The 19397-nt window shown below is 42.0% G+C and overlaps 1 pseudogene; it reads left to right on the top strand.

Annotated features, from left to right (window-relative positions):
• Positions 1–1302: 1302 nt before the first annotated feature.
• LOC106734885 (cytochrome c oxidase subunit 7C, mitochondrial pseudogene) lies at positions 1303–1494 on the top strand (annotated as a pseudogene).
• Positions 1495–19397: the final 17903 nt, after the last annotated feature.

Genomic DNA, 19397 nt, shown 5'->3' with positions numbered 1-19397 from the left:
GTTCTGGACCTTGTGGCTTGCTTTCTCACTTTCCTCTCTCTCTCTGGTCAAATTAAAAATAATAGTAATTAAATTAATAAAATGTTTTTTAAAGAAAGGTAAGTCTGGGGCCGGCAGGTGGTGTGGTGGTTAAGGACACTGGATTCCCACATGGCCAACCATGGTTTGAGTTCCGGACCTGGTAGATTGCTTTCTCACTTTCCCTTTCACTCTCTCTCACTGTCTTCCTCTCTGGTCAAATCAAAGTAAAGAAATAAATGAAGTTAAATAAAATAATTCTCTTAAAAAATAAAAAGGCTAAGTCTGTAACTTGAAATGCAGCATAACTGGGCCACATGCTGGCGTAGCAGTAAAACTCAATGTTCTGTGAGAGGACCCCACACAGGAAGGTCACCGGTTCAAGTCAGGAGAGCTTGCTGAGTAGGCACACACATGCCCATGGTTCAGAAGGCTAGCTGGCTGAAGGCTAGAGGTGGACTGTAGAGCTAAGACCCTGTTGAGAGTGCTGTCTCTCTCTCTGGCTCCTGGAAGGAATAAATGAATAAATGTTAAAAGCAGACAGTATATTGAAACCAGCAGTTAGCATAATGGCTATGTTGCTGGACTCCCAACGTAGTCGACCATGGTTCGAGTCTCAGACCCGGTGGTTTAAACTCACGCCGGGCGCGTGTGCGTGGGTGCTTAAGATCCCGAGAAGAGAATGGAGGAGAAAGTATTGCAGTGTGGCCATCCCTCCTGGGGGATGATTTCCCGCTGTCTCTCTGTCTCTCTCTGTCTGGCGAGCACACACGCCCTATAGTGAAAAACCTCTCAAAAAAAAAAGAAAGTCATTAACAGTTAAAAGCAATAAATAAAACCAGAGATTAGGAAAAGGGGGCACACAGCCAATGACAGTAAAATAAAAAAAAAAAAAGATAAATAAAGTTAAATAAAAATAATTTTTAAAACCATATGTATATAATAGTACTGTTGAGACTATAGTATGTAGAAATGGAATATATTTGACAATAACAACATAGACAAGGTGAGTGTGAGCAAAGCCATGTTGGAGTGGGGAAACAACAGCACACGGGTGGCACCCAGAGCCTCAGGGCCAAATGAAGAGAAACAGAAATTGGCAATCAGAAGGTTAATATAACAGACTATAAAGTATACTTGATCTTCATCTCCTTTCTCCAGTTTTTTTTTTTTTTAGAGATTTTTGCGAGAGAACAAGGTCATGAGAAAGGAAAGAGTTGTTGAGGTGCGGCCATTTCTCCTGTCCTCGGACTCTCCGTGTCTCGCAGAGCTTCCAGCAGAGCCATGCTGGGTCAGAGCATCCGGAGGTTCACGACCTCCGTGGTCCGTAGGAGCCACTATGAGGAGGGCCCGGGGAAGAATCTGCCATTTTCAGTGGAAAGCCAGCGTCGGTTACTCGTTCTGATGACTTTGCACTGTGGATCTGGATTTGCTGCACCTTCCTTTATAGTAAGACACCAACTACTGAAGAAATGAGGATGTTTTAATTCACCCATTTAATAGACATGAAGAACATTTTAAGAGGCACAGTCACAATCTCTGGAAAAAGGATCAAACTCTTTTTATTTTTTTTGAGAGGTTTTTGCTATAGGGCACATGCGCTCGCCAGAAAGACAGAGAGAGACAGAGAGACAGAAAGTGAGAAATCACCCTCCAGAGGGAATGGCCACGCCGCAATCCCTTCTCCTCCATTCTCCTCTCAGGATCTTGGGCATGCACACACACGCATCCAGCATGAGTTTAAGCCACCAGGTCCAGGACTCAAACCACAGTTGACTACATGGGAGTCCAGCAACATAGCCATTATGCTAACTGCTGATCCTGAAACTCTTAAATTCATAGCATACTGAATATGTTTGTAAATGAACTTATGACCTGAATGCGTAATGCCTCTTTTCTGAAATAAGGATATATTAATTGATCATGTCCTTACTTTATTTTTTGGGGGTAATATTACCAAATTCGTTTCTTCATGAGAAATTGTGTATGATTTATCTTGTTTTTATGGTCATAAATTCCAAGAATTTATTTTTCACTCCTGTTACAGGACCTTGTTGAGTGTATATTATAAAAGAGAAATGCAAAAAAAAGAGAGAGAGAGACAGAGAGAGATTTTTGCTATAGAGTGTGTGTGCTCACTGGAGAGACAGAGAGAGAGAAAGTGAGAAATCACCCACCAGGAGGGTGGCCATACCACAATCCCTTCTCCTCCATCCTCCTCTCAAGATTTTGGCCACACACGCACATGAACCCAGAGTGACTTTCCAGCTCCCGGGTGTGGGACTCAACCCGCGATCAACCAACCACTATACCACCTACTCGCCCCACTTTCTCAGATTTTTAATAGATATCAAACCATATAAAATAATAATTATAGCAATGTATTGTGGGGACACGTTTAAGAGAGAGAGTCTGAGGTGTGGGGACATGTGCTGAGCAAACACCACATGCTCTTTTGGGGTTTGGCAGAACCTTGTAACTTGTCTTTCCCTGACCTTGGCTGCAGACAGAGCAAGGGTAGAAATTACTAGGGGCGTTCCAACAGACACACCTAACAGCTAGTTCTCTGCATTAGAAAGGAAGATGAGATTTACTCTAGATGGGATTACCACCAGGGGATACACCTTGCCCCGGGTATGACTAATCTCTTATAGATTTGTTAATGGCTTCTTATTGTCTGTAACCTGGCAACCAATTCATGAAGTATCATGAAACACACATGTGTAATGTTTTCTTGTACTATAAATAAAGACGTCCAGTTTGTCTGGGCGGCACAAGTTGCTTGGGCTACCTAGGCTCAGGCTGCCTGTGTCCGTTTCCACTCTATCTTTTTGTCTCATCTCTTCTGCTTCTTCCATAATAGCGCTAAGCCTGGGGGCGGACGCCGACAATGTATGGTTGGGTTGAAATACGTACAGATGTAATAGGTATTACGTAATGCTGTAGCATAAAACCTAGGAAGAAGGAACAGTGCCACATAGGAGTAGGGCTTCTTTGTCTCACTGGAATTAGGTTCATGTAAATCTGGAGTTGTTCTCATAAGTTATCATGCATATGGCATATGGCTACATGTATACAACTACCAAAAAAATAACTCACAGGGCCAGCAGCTTAAGGTGCTGAACTTCCACATGGGTGACTGTGGTTCAAATCCCAGACCTGGTGGCTTGAAATTCATATCAGGCACATGTGTGTGCCCAAATTCCAAGAGGAGAATGGAAGAAAAAGGATTTCAACATGGCCAACCCCCCTTGGGGGGAAGGGTGATTTCTCATTTCCTTCTTGCTGTCTTCCTCTGTCTCTCTCCAGCAAATGCATACATCCTATGGTAAACACCTTTAATTAAAAGAAAGGAAGGAAGAAAGAAAGAAGGAAAGAGAGAGAAAGAGAGAGTAAGAAAGAAAAAGAAAGAAAGAAAGAAAGAAAGAAAGAAAGAAAGAAAGAGAGAGAAAAAGAAAGGAACTCAGAATAATATAGTGAAAAGATCATTAAGGAAATTAAAATGTTATGGTAGACTATATTCATTGAATGACAAAGAGCAGTGAAGGAGGAACAGAGAGTCAAAAAGGACATGAGACATTAGAAAACAAAAAGCAAAGAGCAGATGTAAATTTAGCTAAACAATGACAAAAACAGAAAAATACTAATACAATCCAATCAAAAGGCAAATATTGCCAGACCAAATTTAAACAACATCTACAGAATACAGTGTACTGTCTACAGGATAAACACTTGAGATTTAAAGATATAAATTAGGTTGAAAGTAAGAGAATGGAAAAAAATATATATATATTACTCAAATAGCAGCTATAAGAAAGCTGAAGTGGCTATACTAATATCAGACAAAATATATTTTTAAAACAAAACATGTTACTAGATATAAAGAGATACACTTCATAAGGATAAGAGGGTCAATCCATCATGCAAATACAACAGCTGTTATCACCTGACAACAGTGCTCAGAAGTAAATGAAACAAAAACTGACAGAACTGAAGAGAGAAACAGTTCAATTAAAATAGCTGGAGACATCAAATATTCCACTTTCAATAGCAGATAGAACAACTACGCACTGTTATCACCTGACAACAGTGCTCAGAAGTAAATGAAACAAAAACTGACAGAACTGAAGAGAGAAACAGACAGTTCAATTAAAATAGCTGGAGACATCAATATTCCACTTTCAATAGCAGATAGAACTACGCAGAATACTAACATGGAAACAGAAGACTAGAGCAATGCTTTAAACTAACTGGAACTAGCAGATATCTATAAAACATTCCACCCAACAATAGAAAAACATACATTCTTTTCAAATCACATGAAATATAATCCAAAATAAGCCATGTAGGAGGCTATAAAGCAAGCATCAGAAATATTTAAAGGATTGAAATAATAATCACACGAAGTATATTCTCTGACCATAGTAGAGTAAACTTAGAAGCCAATGACACATAGAAGTTTGGGATTCACAGATTGTGGAAATTAAACCACGAACTTCAAATAACTAATAGATCAATGAAGAAATCAAAAGAGAAATTAGAAAATAAGTAAATGGAAATAAAACATATTGCTATAGTTTGAATACCCCCCTACCCCCAGCTCAAGTGTTGCGCCACTGTAAAGAATTAAGAGGATAAAAATATCATCCATTTATTGTGTCGAAGGGTAGGGCATTTGGGAGGAGAATAATGATTGGGTGGTAAGATTGGGCCCCTGTGAGTGAGTACTGGCAGTTTCATAAGGAGAGGAAATGAGAGAGACTGAATTGGGATACGGACCACAGTTTCTCTACACATATCCGCTACCCCCTGTGCTTCTGTTGGCAATATTAAAGTTGATCTGAGCTCAGCCTCATGCCTTTGGACTTCCCAGCCACAGCAATCATGAATCAAATAAACCTTTCTTCTTCCTCCAGTCTCAGGTATATCTGTAAGGAACACAATTAGGAACTAAGAGGCATATAATCTAAAAACAACAGGATGCAGCTAAAGCAGTGCTTAGAAGAAAAATTATAGCTATAAACATCCATATTAAAGTGGAAGAATGGGGCTAGCAGATAGCATAGTGGTTACATCACTGAATTCCCACATGATCGACTACAGTTCAAGTCCCAGACCCAGTGGCTTGAAAATCACACCGGGCACATGTACATGTATGTCCAAGATCCCAGGAGGAGAATGAAGGAAAAAGAATTGAGGTATGGCTATCTCTCTGGGAGGTTCTCACTTTCCCTCTCACTGTCTTTGACTCTCTGGTGAGCACACACATGCCCTAAGGCAAAGCCTCTAAAAAAAAAAATGGAAAAATGATCTCAAGTCAATAACTTTTCCACCTTTTCATTGTCTTTTTCCTGACACTGGAAAAGAAGAGTAAACTAAATTTAAAGCAAGCCAGAGAAAGGAAACAATTAAGATTAAGCAGAAATTAATGTGATACAGAATAAAAAAAAGAGGGAAAATTAAACAAAACAAAAAACCCCAAAGTTGGTTTGTTAAAAGGATCAACAACATTGACAATTGAACTAGATTTTTAAAAACTTTAATTAGACTGATCAGAGCAACAGTGGAGAGGAGCTCAAAATGTGAAAAAGTAAGAGCCAGATGATGGTACAACAGTAAAACTCAGCACTCTGTGAGGCAAGCCCACATGGGAGGGTTGCCAGTTCAAGTCATGAGCCCGTACTGAATATACCATGTGCCCACAGTCAGGGGCTAGCTGAGGACTAGTGGTGGATTATGGCGTCGAGACGCTGTCAGGGGCTCTGTCTCTTACTCATAGAAGAAGTAAACAAATAGACTTTCAACTATTAAAAACTGGAATGGAAGAGGAGATAATATTACTGATCATCTGGAAATAAAAAGGAGTATGAAAACACCATGAGCAATTGTATGATGACTAATGGATAAAATGGGGGCCAACAGGTGGCATAGTGGTTAAGGTAGTAGACTCTCTTGTGGCCGACCGCAGCTCGAGTTCTAGACCCAGACACTTGAAACTTGGGGTCCACAGGTGATGTAGTGGTTACATTGCTGGACTCCCATATGGTCAACTGTGGTTCAAGTCTCATGCCTGATGGCTTCAAAATCATGCCAGGGGAACCAGCAATTAGCGTAATGGCTATGTCGCTGGACTCCCACGTAGTCAACCGTGGTTCAAGTCCCGGACCCAGTGGCTTAAAACCCACACCGGGTGCGTGTGCCTGCGTGCCCAAGATCCCGAGAGGAGAATGGAGGAAAAGGGATTGTGGTGTGGCCATCCCCCCTGGGGGGTGATTTCTTGCTTTCTGTCTCTCCGTCTCTCTCTCTGTCTGCCTGGCGAGCGCACACACCCTATAGTGGAAAAACCTCTCAAAAAAAAATCATGCCAGGAGTGTGTGCATGCATGTCCATGATCCCAGGAGGAGAATGGAGACGGGATTGTGGCATGGCCCTCCCCCTGGGGGGATGATTTCTCACTTTCTCTGTCTCTGTCTCTCTCTCTCTCACTGACAAGTGCACGTCCCTTCTGGTAAAAAAAAAAAAGAAAAAAAGAAAAAGAAAGAAAAAATAAACTCACACAGACACATGTGTATGTATGCCTAAAGATCTCGAGGGGAAAATGGAGAAGGGTTTGTAGTATGGCCATCCCACTGAGGGGTGACTTCTCATTTTCTCTCTCTCTGTCTGTCTGGTGAAGGCACATGCTCTATAGCAAAACTCTCTTCTAAAAAAAGAATAGATAAAATGAATAAATTCCTAGAAAGGTACAAACTATGACAATGACTCTAAATGATATAGGAAATCTGTATAGAACTATAATTAGTAAAAAGATTGAATTAACAATTAAAAAAAAAAACTTCTCAAAAAGAGAAGCCCAGGTCCAGTTGGGTTCACTAGTGAATTCCTTTTTTTCTTTTTTTTTTAGAATTATTTCCTTTATCTTATTTAGCATTATTGTTATTTTAAAATATAATCAGAGTGAGACACAGAGAGAGAGACAGAGAAAGCAAGAAAGCAAGCCACCAGGTACAGGATTTGAACCATAGTCATGCGGAACAGTGCCTTTTAATCACCACACCGCCTGCTGGCCCCGAGTTCAATAATGAATTCTACCAAACACTTTAGAAAGAAAGATTAATAGCAACCTTCTGCAAAGTCTTCCAAAATATAGGAGATAAACACTTCTCAATTTATCAGGAAGGCCTATTTCACCCTGATACCAAACCAGACAAAGAAGAAAACCACAGAACCATACACCCTTATGAGTATAGATGCAAAAACCCTCAAAAAATACTAGAAAACCAACTACACTATTATATTAACAAGATTATACACTAGGACTGGGTGAGATTTGTCCCAGGAATGCAAGTGAATAAAAAACTCATTAATGTGGTAACTGATCTTCAGTTTCCACAGGATCTCTATTTAAAATATATATATATATTTTGGGAACCAGCAGTTAGCGTAATGGCTATATATATATATATTTTTAACTGTATTTATTTATTTATTTATTTATTTATTTTAATTTGACCAGAGAGGTACAGAGTAAGAGAGAGAGAGAGATAAAGTAAGAAAGCAAGCCACCAGGTCCAGCACTCAAGCCGTGGGGTTGGCCATGTGGGAGTCCAGTGCCCTTAACCACCATAACACCTGCCAACCCCCACAATCTGTATTTTAATCCCAACTGATTTCTTTGCAGAAATTGACAAACCGAACCTAAAATTCATACAGAAATACAAGGGACCCAGAATAACCAATACTCTTTTTTAGATCAGACAGAGTATTATGGGTAAGTTAGAAGTGAGTTACAGGTGCATAACTGCCTTGTAGTGAAAACAGTGAAATAGTGACAGTTTATCCAGATCCACTTAGGACTGTGCTTGGTTCGTAAACACAGTTTTCAAAAGCAGTATTTTTAAGGTTTCCTACTCCTGATGAAAGAGAATGACAGGTGAGCAGGTGGTATGTTGGTTAAGGTGCTGGATCCCATGGGGCTGACCATGGTTTGAGGTACAGACCTGGTGGCTTGAAAGTCACAGTGGCTACGTGTGTATGCATGCCCAAAATCCCAGGAAGAGAAGGGATTTCATCCTGGCCATCTGCCCTAGGGGATGAGTTCTCACTTTCCCTCTCTCTGTCTCTCTCATGTGCTTCTTTGGGAAAAAAAAAATTAAAAAAAGAGAGAGAAAAAAATGAGCTCTTAATGCCAGATATAGAAGCACTTTAGTCATCTGAAACCAAAATATATCTTCGGAGCATCATACTTTAGTTTTAAAATTTATGTGTTTTTTAAAAATTGATTTATTTCATGAGAGAGAGAAAAGCACCTCAGTAGAGTCCCACGCTGCGATCCTTCCCCAGCCTTTCCAGCCAGCCAGGCTCATGGGCATGCAGCTTGGGGTCTTCTATACATATCTAGCACCACAGAGTGGCACGCTACCACTGCCCCTCCATGGTCGGCCTGAACATTTATGCATATTTTATATGGTAGTCTATACCATATCTGAGTTCATATTAAAGATATTTCTAGTCAAAATTTGGAGCACGCTGAAAGCTTCAGGAACTCCAAGTCTATTCCTGAGTTGTCAAACCCCTTCACATGCTGCCCTCTACCTTCCTGGGGGGCATAATCATGGTCTCAGAATAAAGTATAAAGGAGAGACCCCCCCTCCCCCCCATATTGCTTTGAAATTGAGATGAACAGAGCCAGCAGGTAGCGTAGAGATTAAGGTACTAGATCCCATATGGCTGGCTCTGTAGTTCCAGACCTAGACCCAGTGGTTTTGAAAATCATGCTCTGTGTATGTGTGTGTGTGTGAGTGTGTGTGTGTGTGTGTGTGTGTCCAAAATCCCAAGAGGAAAATGGAGGAGAAGAGTTTGCAGCATGGTCATCCCACCTGGGGGATGATTTATCACTTTCTTCCTGTATATATCTTTCTCTGTCTCTCTCTGGGGAGTATATGTGCTCTATAGTAAAATAATAAATGTTTAAAAATTGAGATGAACAATAATGAAAGAGATAAATGTGAAGGGGATAATAATCCTCATCTTTCAAAATAGAAAGATGAATAGATATCTGCAATTGACAGACCAAGGCTTAATAATATAAGCAGTTAGTTATAAGTACAGAAATAAATACCAGAAGACACAACTTGAAAATCAAATAAGTGTGTCTAGGGAGTGGGGCTAGGGACAGAGAGCGCGCAGGGAGGGGAGGCCAGCTTTTTCTGACAGTTCTTTCAGCACTGTGTGACTTATTTTCCCTTTTTACTATGTATATTTATTACTTAGTGAAAATAAGCATTCAGGAGGCAGTAGGTGGCATAGTGGTTAAGGTGTTGGATTCCCACATGGGTAGCCATGGTTCAAGTCCAGAACCTGACAGCTTAAAAATCACAACAGATCAAAAGATAAATAAATGTTCACAAATATATGTCCTTCTTCTTCTTCTTTTTTTTTTTTTAAAGCATTCATATATTAAAAAAAAAAAAAAAAGAAAAAGAAAAAGAAAAGAAACTCAGTTTAATCTGAACTGCTCAATAAACCCTGGTCTGGAATTCTATTTATTTTCTTCCATGTCATTACTTAACATTGAAAATAGGAAGGAGAAAAATGCTGTTTTCAACACAATGTAACACTGCATTTGGTATGGAGTTATCACTTGTGGCAGGGAGATTAATTTAATCACCCTTTGGTGTCCTATTGTTAGGAAGTGACAAAGTTAATGCAATTTATTCAGTATCCTTGTTCCATTAACAGTGTGTCACTCAAAAGAAGGCTCTAATTTTACGGAATAATTTGATTTTTGTTCTTAGTTTTAACAATCATCATTTCTGCCAGTTTTCTTTTTAAAAAAAAATCAGAAATTTAAATGAGAAATTCAAATCTAATTCCCTAAATTGTTTTAGTTCAGGGGAAAAAAAAATACTTTTCTCAGTAAGGGAATGTATTGGCATTTATTTTTCCTCAACAGTGGTATATTACATTATAAGATCCTGGTGATAGAAACCTGAGAGATCAAGAGACCCATACATTTCACTGGGAAACCAATTAAACTGAGACCACGAGGAAAGCCAGAATTATGTCAATATTAGAATGATGCCGTAGCAAAGTAACCAGTTCTCTTAACGACCCACTTTTCTAACTACCTATCTTATTTCAGTGCTTGGATTTCTTGTCTGTTTATTTGCTTCTTCCATAAGTGAGAGAGACAGAGAGAGAGAAAGAGAGCAACCCCAACAGGGCCTGAACACTGTGATCCGGGTTAGCTAGTCCCAAATCAGGGCACACGCACACCAGTCCTTTTCAGGGAATCTCTAGACGTGATCTGGAACCTTCTCGCATGGGTCAGCCTTCCAAGGCATTGTTCTCTCCTACTGCACCTCCACCTAGCCCCTGCTTTGCATCTCGGCTCAGGCTTAGAGAACCCGGACCTGTCTTTTGGTTCACTCTGCATGCTATGAGTACCTTATTAATATTCACTCATTCGGCCAACATTTACTTGGCTTCTTTAGTGTTTGTGAGACCGTGGATTGAAGTGAGCCCAGGTCTCCAGTTTGAGAAAGCAAACCTAGGGGTCTAAATAAAATCTGGGACTCTACTTCTTTGCTAGCTTTTGCAGGATATACAAACCTTCCATGTGCTCAGGAAAAGCCTCACAACAATCTACACCTGTCCTGCAGGAGGAGGACAGCAGTCTTTAGAGGATCGACGCACAATTGCATCTGAGATGGATCCCCCACTTTGTTCGAAGCAAGGTTGCTGGAGTATGTGTGGGAGGGCTAGGGCTTTCGTTGCACAGAGTGTCAGATACATGAAAGTAAATGTGTGCCCTTGGGATGTTTTTAGCCCTCTGTCTATGCATGTAAATAGACCAGGGCAACTCCCTGATTTTAAATCTCTCCTGGTCATTACAGTATGGAGTGGTAAAAAGGGGTTAAAATTACAGTCCAGCATTGTTTAACAGCAGGGACGTGTTCTGAGAGATGTGTCATTGGGTGGTGTTATCGTTGTGTGAATATCACAGAGTGTACTTATGCAAATTAGATGGTACCACCTACTACACGTACAACACACAATATGGTATAATATATTGCTCCTGGGCTACAAACCTGTACTGCAGGTTACTGTACTGAATACTCTGTATGCAATTGTAACATAGTTATGAGTATTTATATATCTAAATATAGAAAAGGTACGGTAAAAATGCAGTATAAAAGATAATACAATCATACCCCTGTGTAGGGCACTTTCCATGAATGGAGCTTGCAGGACGGGAAGTTGTTCTGAGTGAGTCAGTGAGTGAGTGGCGAGGGAGTGTGACAACCTAGTACATTGCTATACACTGCCATGGCTTTACAAACACTGTGCGCTTAGGCTACATTAAAGTTATTAACATATCTTTCTTTCTTCAATAATAAATTAATCTTATCTGACTGTAGCATTTTTATTTAATAAGCTTCTTTTCAAGAAGCTTCTATCAGTGTGTCACTCAGAATAAAGCTCTAATTTTATGGAATAACTTACTTTTGTTCTTGGTTTTAAAGTCATCATTTCTGTCAGTTTTCTTTTAAAAATCAGGCATTTAAATGAGAAATTCAGATTGACTTCTCTAAATTGTCTTAGCTCGGGGAAAAATACTTTTCTCAGTGAGAAAATCTATGGGTGCAAAAATGCATCATGACTTTTCTGACGACCCAATATTATATTATAAAATCTCAGTGATGGAAACCAGGATCATAATAACATTCAACTTAAAACACACATTGTGCAACTGTCCAAAAATATTTTTATTTTACAAGCTTCTTTCTGTTTTTTAAATTTTTTTAATTTTTAAAACTTTTTTACTCAAACCTAAAACACAAACATACCCACTAGGCTTGGCTTACACAGGGTCAGGATCATCGACGCTTGGTTTTAAATAAGACCACCAGCAGGCTAACAGGTGGTATGACGGGTAAGTGCCAGACTCCCACATAGTTAAACACCATTGGAGTCCCAGATCCAGTGGTTTGAAAATCATACCAGGTGCATCTGCATGTGTGCCCAAAATCTTGAGAGGAGAATGGAGGAGAAGGGATTGCAGCATGGCCATTCCCCATGGGGGGTGATTTCTCACTTTCCCTCTATCTCCCTCTGTCTGTCTGGTGAGCTCACATGCCCTATGGTGAAAACCTTAAAAGAAAAGAAAAGAAAAGAAAAAAAAAAAAGACCTGCAGATTGTGTCCCACTGGAAGAGCTATGATGAACAAAAGCAACACAAGATTAAATCACGTAAAAAAAAAAAAATGATGCAATCAAGAGTCATCGTAGACATAAGACATGCCAGGCTGCTGTCAGGGTAACACAGCACAGGTCTTACAATGAATTGCCTTTTTGTTTTTCTTTTTCTTTTTGGAGAGGTTTTTGCTATAGGGCAAGTGTATTTGCCAGAAAGACAGAGAGACAAAAAGCGAGAAATCAATCCCCAGGGGGGATGACCACGCCGCAATCCCTTCTACTCCCTTCTCCTCTCAGGATCTTGGGCACGCACGCACGTGAACCCAGCATGAGTTTAAGACACTGGGTCCGGGACTCGAACTACAGTCGACTACATGGGAGTCTAGCGACATAGCTATTACGCCAATTGCTGATCCCCAATGAATTGTTTTTAATAAGTAGAAAGAGTATACTCTAAGAACAAAAAAGTGAAGCGGGCTAAGTATATGAACCAGTAACAGTTGTTCACCGTTATTATCACGTATCAGGGTCTGTACATAACTGTGTGTGCTACACTTCATACGGCAGCGGGACGGTAGGTTCATGCACACCCACGTCACAAACTCGTGAGGAGCATGTCACCTTGCAATGTCCATGATGTCGCTAGGTGACAGGCATTTTATAATTGTATAATCTCCATTATAACCTTTAGGACTATAAACGTGGTCTTACATTGACTTAGACGGCATCCTGCAATGCAAGATTCTGTGACAAGGAAGCACTGGGCAGTGGAGGAAAGTATGAAGTAACACCTTTCAGATCTCTTTTTCTTTTTTTTTCTTCTTTAAAAATTATTTTATTTAACTTTATTCATTTATTTATTCATTTGTTTATTTCAATTTGACCAGAGAGGAACAGAGTGAGAGAGAGAGAGAGAAAGTGAGAAAGCAAGCCTTCAGGTTTGGGACTTGAACTGCAGTAGGCCACGTGAGAGTCCAGCACACCACCTGCTGGCCCCAGATCTCTTTGTCTTGGCTGTTATGACCACATTACTAGGGAAGCATCGCAGAAGGAGCACTTACTTGCTCTGGAACCAGACAGATCTAGGTCCAAGCTTCCCACCTTAACCCGGATGACACTGCCCAGAGCACTTAAGGGCACAGGCTGCAGACTCCCCTCCTTTGAAATGGGGTACTGTGTACCCGACATGTGAGCGAAGCCCCTGAAGCACATTCCATTAATGGGCGCTATTATGTTCTGTTCATGAATACCAGCAGAATTCAATACAAAACTTGCAGACAGGGAAAATGCCATCAAGACCACTTGAAAAAAAAAATTTCTTTTTGAAGCAATGATTATTTTTCTAACTCTGGTGGTGAGCCACTTTGTGCACTCAGCCCAAATTTCTGGCAGGGGCCTCTGCGTGGTCCTCACCAACCCGAGATCCTGTCTCACTTCATCACCTGTCCCCGGAGTTCTGTCAGCTGAACAAGCAAACCCTCCGTGAGTCGAACCTGAAAGGCGATCAATACCGTTTCTGCTTATGGAGTGCTTTTTGATTGCCTCTATCTGGTACTTACCAAACCGGTATGCAGCCAGCCCAGGGAGGGGAAACACTGCCCAGAAGTCAGGGAGGGGACCCGAGACTTTCTGGGCACGGAGAGGAATGCAGACCAGTTCTGGGGAGAGAAGGGGTTCTGCAGACCGGTTCTGGGGGAGGAAGTCGCTGTTCAACAAATTTATCAAATCAAAACTGTCCCGAACTTTCCTAACAATAGGGCACAGAGGTGGCAGCAGATGGTATAATGGTTATGTCGCTAGACTCCCACATAGTTGGCCACAGAGTCGAATAGATCCTGGACCCGGTGGCTTAAACTCAAGCCAGGCATGTGTGCGCGCATGCCCCAAATCCCAAGAGAATGGAGAAGAAGGGATTGTGGCATGGCCATTCCCTGCTGGGGGGTGATTTCTTACTTTCTCTCTGTCTCTTTCTAGCTCTTCAGTGGACTCTATAGTGAAAATCTCTCTCAAAAAAAAAAAAAAAAAAAAAGAAGAGAGAGAGAGAAAGAATTGGATATGGAAAGAGAAAAAAATAAAAGACTTTTCCCCAGACCTGTTCAGAAAGGGAAACTTCAGTGACATTTGGTCTTTCAAGGCCAGCACCAACGCTTCTGCCCCTGGGGAGCCTACCTCACGCCTACCTTCCAGTCACACGCCTAGGGGGGATCTTGCTCCCTAGTGTCCCCACCACAGGGTGCACACACATGCCCTAAGCCAGCACTGGGAACAGTTGTGGTGACCCGCAAGTGCCAGCCAGTTTGGAAGTGAGTGCTTGGAGCACAGAGAGGTCAAGTATCCTCCTCACACCCTGATGAACGGCTCTGGGCCGAGCCGCCGCCGTAGTCAGCAGTTCCTGGATGATGCAAGACACGCATCGGCCCGCCATGCTCCTTCTTATGGCCCACTGCCCCTGATGCCTTCTGGGTCATGGTCCAACTAGGTTCCAACTCTCAGGAACAGGCACCACCAGACTCAGGGCCCCCTTTCGCTATTTTCCTCCTTAGTTTCCTACCTGTGCCCTTTTTTTTAAATCTCACTTCAAAAGCCCTTATGCTTACTCATGTTTTTTGTTTTGTTTTTAACTATCAAAGGGCTTAAGGATTCCCCAGATGAGTCCAGTGGTTCTTAAGGATTCCCCAGATGAGTCCAGTGGTTCATGGTGGACGGGAAAGTTGGTACACCCCTTACCTGTGCCCAAAAACATGGAGGTGGGAAGGTGTGTGTTTCTTCGCAACACAAGATGCTTTTTTGCCAGAGAAAAACAAAGGTTCCAACCTGTTCTGGTGAGTTACTGTCCCTTAAGGGTGGACCAAAGGACTTTTTTCTAGAACAACCAAACATAAACAAAATAGAAACAAACACCCACCCACCCCCAATGGATTTTTTAAAAGTGTTTTACAACCAGTAGACTTTCATTCACCTCCCATGGTATTTGTTTGTGATTTTTATTTTATGATTTATTTACAATAGGTTTTTAAAAAACTCTTCCCTCTAGGATGTGGTTCAATAGAAATTGCATGCACGAACATGAAAGTCAGTGAGAGAGAGAAAGAGAGGGAGAGAGAGGACGTACCTCCGACAGGGCCTCACCATGTCCCGATCCTTTTTCTCCAGCCCTCTGGCTCGGGACCCTGGGCACCCATGCATGGGTGTGGAGTGTTTTGCAGGCCATGATAGCATCCAAACCGTGTTTACCACATGGCTTCCAGTGCTGCAGGGTGCTGGCTTCACCACTGCGCCTCAGTGGCTGGGCCACAGAGAGATTTTATTTATTTATTTATTTTAGTTTTTGCTCTAGGGCATGGGTGCTCGCCAGAGAGGGACATAGACTGAAAGGGAGAAAGTATCCCCCCAGGGGAGATGGCCACATTGCAATCCCTTCTCCTTCATTCTCCTCTTGGGATTTTGGGCATGCACGCACACACACTCCCCACATGGATTTCAAGCCACTGGATTCGAACCCCAGTCAGTCACATGGGAGTCTAATGCCTTAACCATTATGCCATCTGTTGGCCCCGGACATAGTGATTTGGAAACCACCAGGTCCAGGACTAGAACTGCAGTCAGCCGTGTGGGAGTCCAGCGTCTTAATGACCACATCATCTGCTGACCCCCAGAGAGATTTTTTTTTCCTCTTTAGAGAGACTTTTGCCGTAGGGTACGTGCATTTGCAGGAGAGACAGACAGAAAGTGAGAAATCATACACCCCTCCCTCCAGGGGGAGTGGCCATGCTGCAATCCCTTCTCTTCCATTCTCCTCTCAGGATCTTGGGTATGCATGCACATGTGCCCAGCATGAGTTTTAAAGTCGCCAGGTCCGGGACTCGAACCAAGGTCGTCTATGTAGGACTCCAGTGATGCCATCCCTAGATAGATTCTTAATAGGCCACCCTGCAAACTAAGCCTAGTGGTTTACCTTGTAGACATTCACACGCATTTACATGGATACACATGCTCCTATCCCTAATGAGGATAAGGAAATGTGTCCTTATCTTTTCTCCCTCACACCACTTAGCATTGTGACTTCCACCTAATAAAGGCTACACAGATATCTGAAGGTCACTCATCTCTTTACTGCTGTTTCTTCAGCTCTTCCCTAGAGGGCGCCATCCAGTCCTTTCTCTGTTTAGTTGCTGTCTTTGACATGCTCTCCTATGTTTTCCCTGAAGCCCATGGAAGAAATGAAATATTTCCACTGTGGTCTGACTTGTCCAGAGCATGGGCAGTAATGACCATAATCTCCAAATCTGTCTGTAGAGATTAGTACCAACTCATTAATCTGCACCTTTGGGGTCACATCAGAATTTCTAAACTTACCAATTTTTCTTGGCTTTAACCCATTATTCTCCATCCTTGAGTACGAGATATCTTTTTTTTAATTTATAGATTTTATTCACTTATTATTATTTTTAAAATTTGCTATAGGGTATGTGCATTCACCAGAGAGAGAAAGAAAAGTGAGATAGCAAGCCACCAGGTCCTAGACTCCAACTGTGGTCGGCCATGTGGGATCCCCGTGCCTTAACCATCACACGACCTGCCGGCCCCGGCACCAAAAATCATTAGAGTCTTTGATACATGCTGCTGAAGTCCCAAAACATTCTGTCGATTATGGTTCCATAGTCAACCTCGAAAAGTCCATGAAGAATGTGTACTATGAAAAAAACGTATTGATTTCAAAGTTTGTTTGCACCAAAATAAATTCATACTTAAATCCCATGTTTCCATGAACTTTTCGAAGTACCCTTGTCATTCTGTCTACAGCACTTAAAGAAGACAGAGTTAGTTTTTTCCTCTTGTAAAAGATCAAGCTGGTACTGTGGTTTTGCTCTGAGAAATGATCAGAGGCAAAGAGCTCTTGTTTCTGACCCCACATCCTGGCCTTGCCTGCTCGGTCCCAGAGGGCTCCCTCAGCCACTTTGCAGCAAATAGCTGCCCTTTCCTTTCAGGGCACGGCTCAGGAGGGGCACAGGTCACTTAGCTCAGATCCATTGCCCGAACTTGATCAGACGCTCTAAATCCAGCTATCAGTAAGGCTGGGAAATTTAGTTTTTGAGTATCTGAGGTAGGCTGAATAATGGACCCCCAAATAGGTCCATGCACTAACCCCTAGGACCTGTGACTGTGTTACTTGACAAGGCAGAGACTTTGCAGATGTGATAAATGAAAGATTCAGAGGCTTAGCACAATGGCACAGGAGATGGGACACTGCTACATAATACTAGAGCCACATGGGAGGCCCCGGTTTGGATCCTGGGTTGACCTGAACACACTAGGCATGCCCATGACCCTTCTGGCTGGGAGGTTAAGGGGTAGATCTCAACATGGCAAAACTTTGTCAAGGATCCGTCACTCTCTTCTCTCCCCCCCTTTCACATTCTCTTGTGAAAGAAGAACATGTTTTATTTATTTATTTATTTTTCTTATATTTTTACATTTAATCATTATACATTTTTTTTTTTGGAGAGATTTTTGCCATAGGGCATGTACACTTGCCAGAGAGACAGAGACACAGAAAGTGACAAATCACCCCAGAGGGGAGATACCACACTGCAATCCCTTATCCTCCATTCTCCTCTTGGGATTTTGGGCACACATGCAGATGCGCTCAGTCTGAGTTTCAAGCTGCCCGTCCAGGACTCAAACTACGGTCAGCCACATGAGACTCTAGCGCCTTAACTGCTACTCTAGCGCCTCCACTGTACATCTTTACAGTGTACAAAATTAACTTTCCCTATGAATACACTTCATAGGAGCCCAGACTAAGATATTCCCATATACCTTATCATCAACAGATAATTTTTCATTTTTGTGTCCACTAAATGGTTCGCTTTTCTTCCCTGCTTGATTCCCTCCCTCCTACATAATTACCCTTTTTTTTTTCTTTGAAGATTTTGAGATGAGGTTATCCAGGCGTGCCCAGTGTAACGCAGGCGGTCCTTCTAAGAGGGATGCAGGAGTCAGCTAGAGACGGCAGAGGATCCAAGCAGAGGTGAGGAGGAGGCTTGAGGATGTGGTGTCGCAGACCATGGAGATGAAAGAGAGGTCTTTAAACTGCATGCTGCAGGCAGCCTCTGAGAGCTGGGCCAGTCCGGTAGTCTGTCTCCTCTGGCCTCCAGAAGAAACGGAGCTGAATTCGTAACTATAACATACTGAATGTATTGATTTACACTGCTAAACAGATGGAAATGTGTCATAGGAGACAAATACAGTATTTATCAGCCCTGAAAGTATTTCTGTTACTAGGAGAAAGGACAACTATTAAGGGTTAATGAGTAGATTCAATCATAACCTTTTTCTTTCTTTTCTTATAGGGATCTCATACGTATTCCTGAAGATTACATCTTCCTCTTCAAGTTGCCCACAAACATTGTTTTTTAAAAAATCTGATGGTTTATTTTGCTTGGACTCTCTGCCAAGCTCATAGGTCTGTATTTCTAGGAGTCTCTTTGATTTCTGAAAATAAGTCAGTTTTTTCCTTTCTTTTCTTTTCTTTCTTTTTTTTTTTTTTTTCCTGCGAGATTTTTGCTATAAGGCGTGTGCACTGGCTGGAGAGACAGAGGCAGAGAAAAAGAAAGTGAGAAATCACCTCTCAGGAGGTATGGCAATCCCTTCTCCTCCATTGTCTTCTTAGGACCTTGGACACGCACACATACATGCCCAGCGTGAGTTTTAAGCCACTGGGTCCGGGACTCAAACTGAGGTCAACTACGTGGGAGTCCAGCGACATAACCATTATGCCATCTGCTGGCTCCGAGTTTTCTCTTATTGTCTCTGATGCATCGCGTTAGGGTGCTCTCAGGGCCTTCCTGTGTGTCAGAACACCCATTTCCACCTACACGTGGTCATTTCCCCTTTTCAGTGAGAAGAACATTCTCCCAGAGACAGAATTCAGAGACAACCTAGAAGCAGGGGCGTTCTGCCTTCTTTATGTCATTCCTCGGAGCATCCACTGAAGTTCCCCCTTAAGTGACCTTCCATGACATCAGCTCACATCCCCAGGGTTGATGGAGACTGGTCACTGCTGTTCTCTCTTGTCCATCCATAAAAATGCGAAAGACTCAGATTTCTCCATAGGCCTCTTAGCAATTGTCTAGCTGCCTTTTGAGAGAGATCAAATGCCACATTTCTGGGCCTCC

The sequence above is a fragment of the Tupaia chinensis genome, unplaced genomic scaffold (assembly GCF_000334495.1).
Source record: "Tupaia chinensis unplaced genomic scaffold, TupChi_1.0 Scaffold000247_1, whole genome shotgun sequence".
NCBI classification, from domain to species: domain Eukaryota; kingdom Metazoa; phylum Chordata; class Mammalia; order Scandentia; family Tupaiidae; genus Tupaia; species Tupaia belangeri.
Note: the sequence above shows the minus strand (reverse complement) of the source record. Positions and strands in the feature narration are given on the sequence as shown.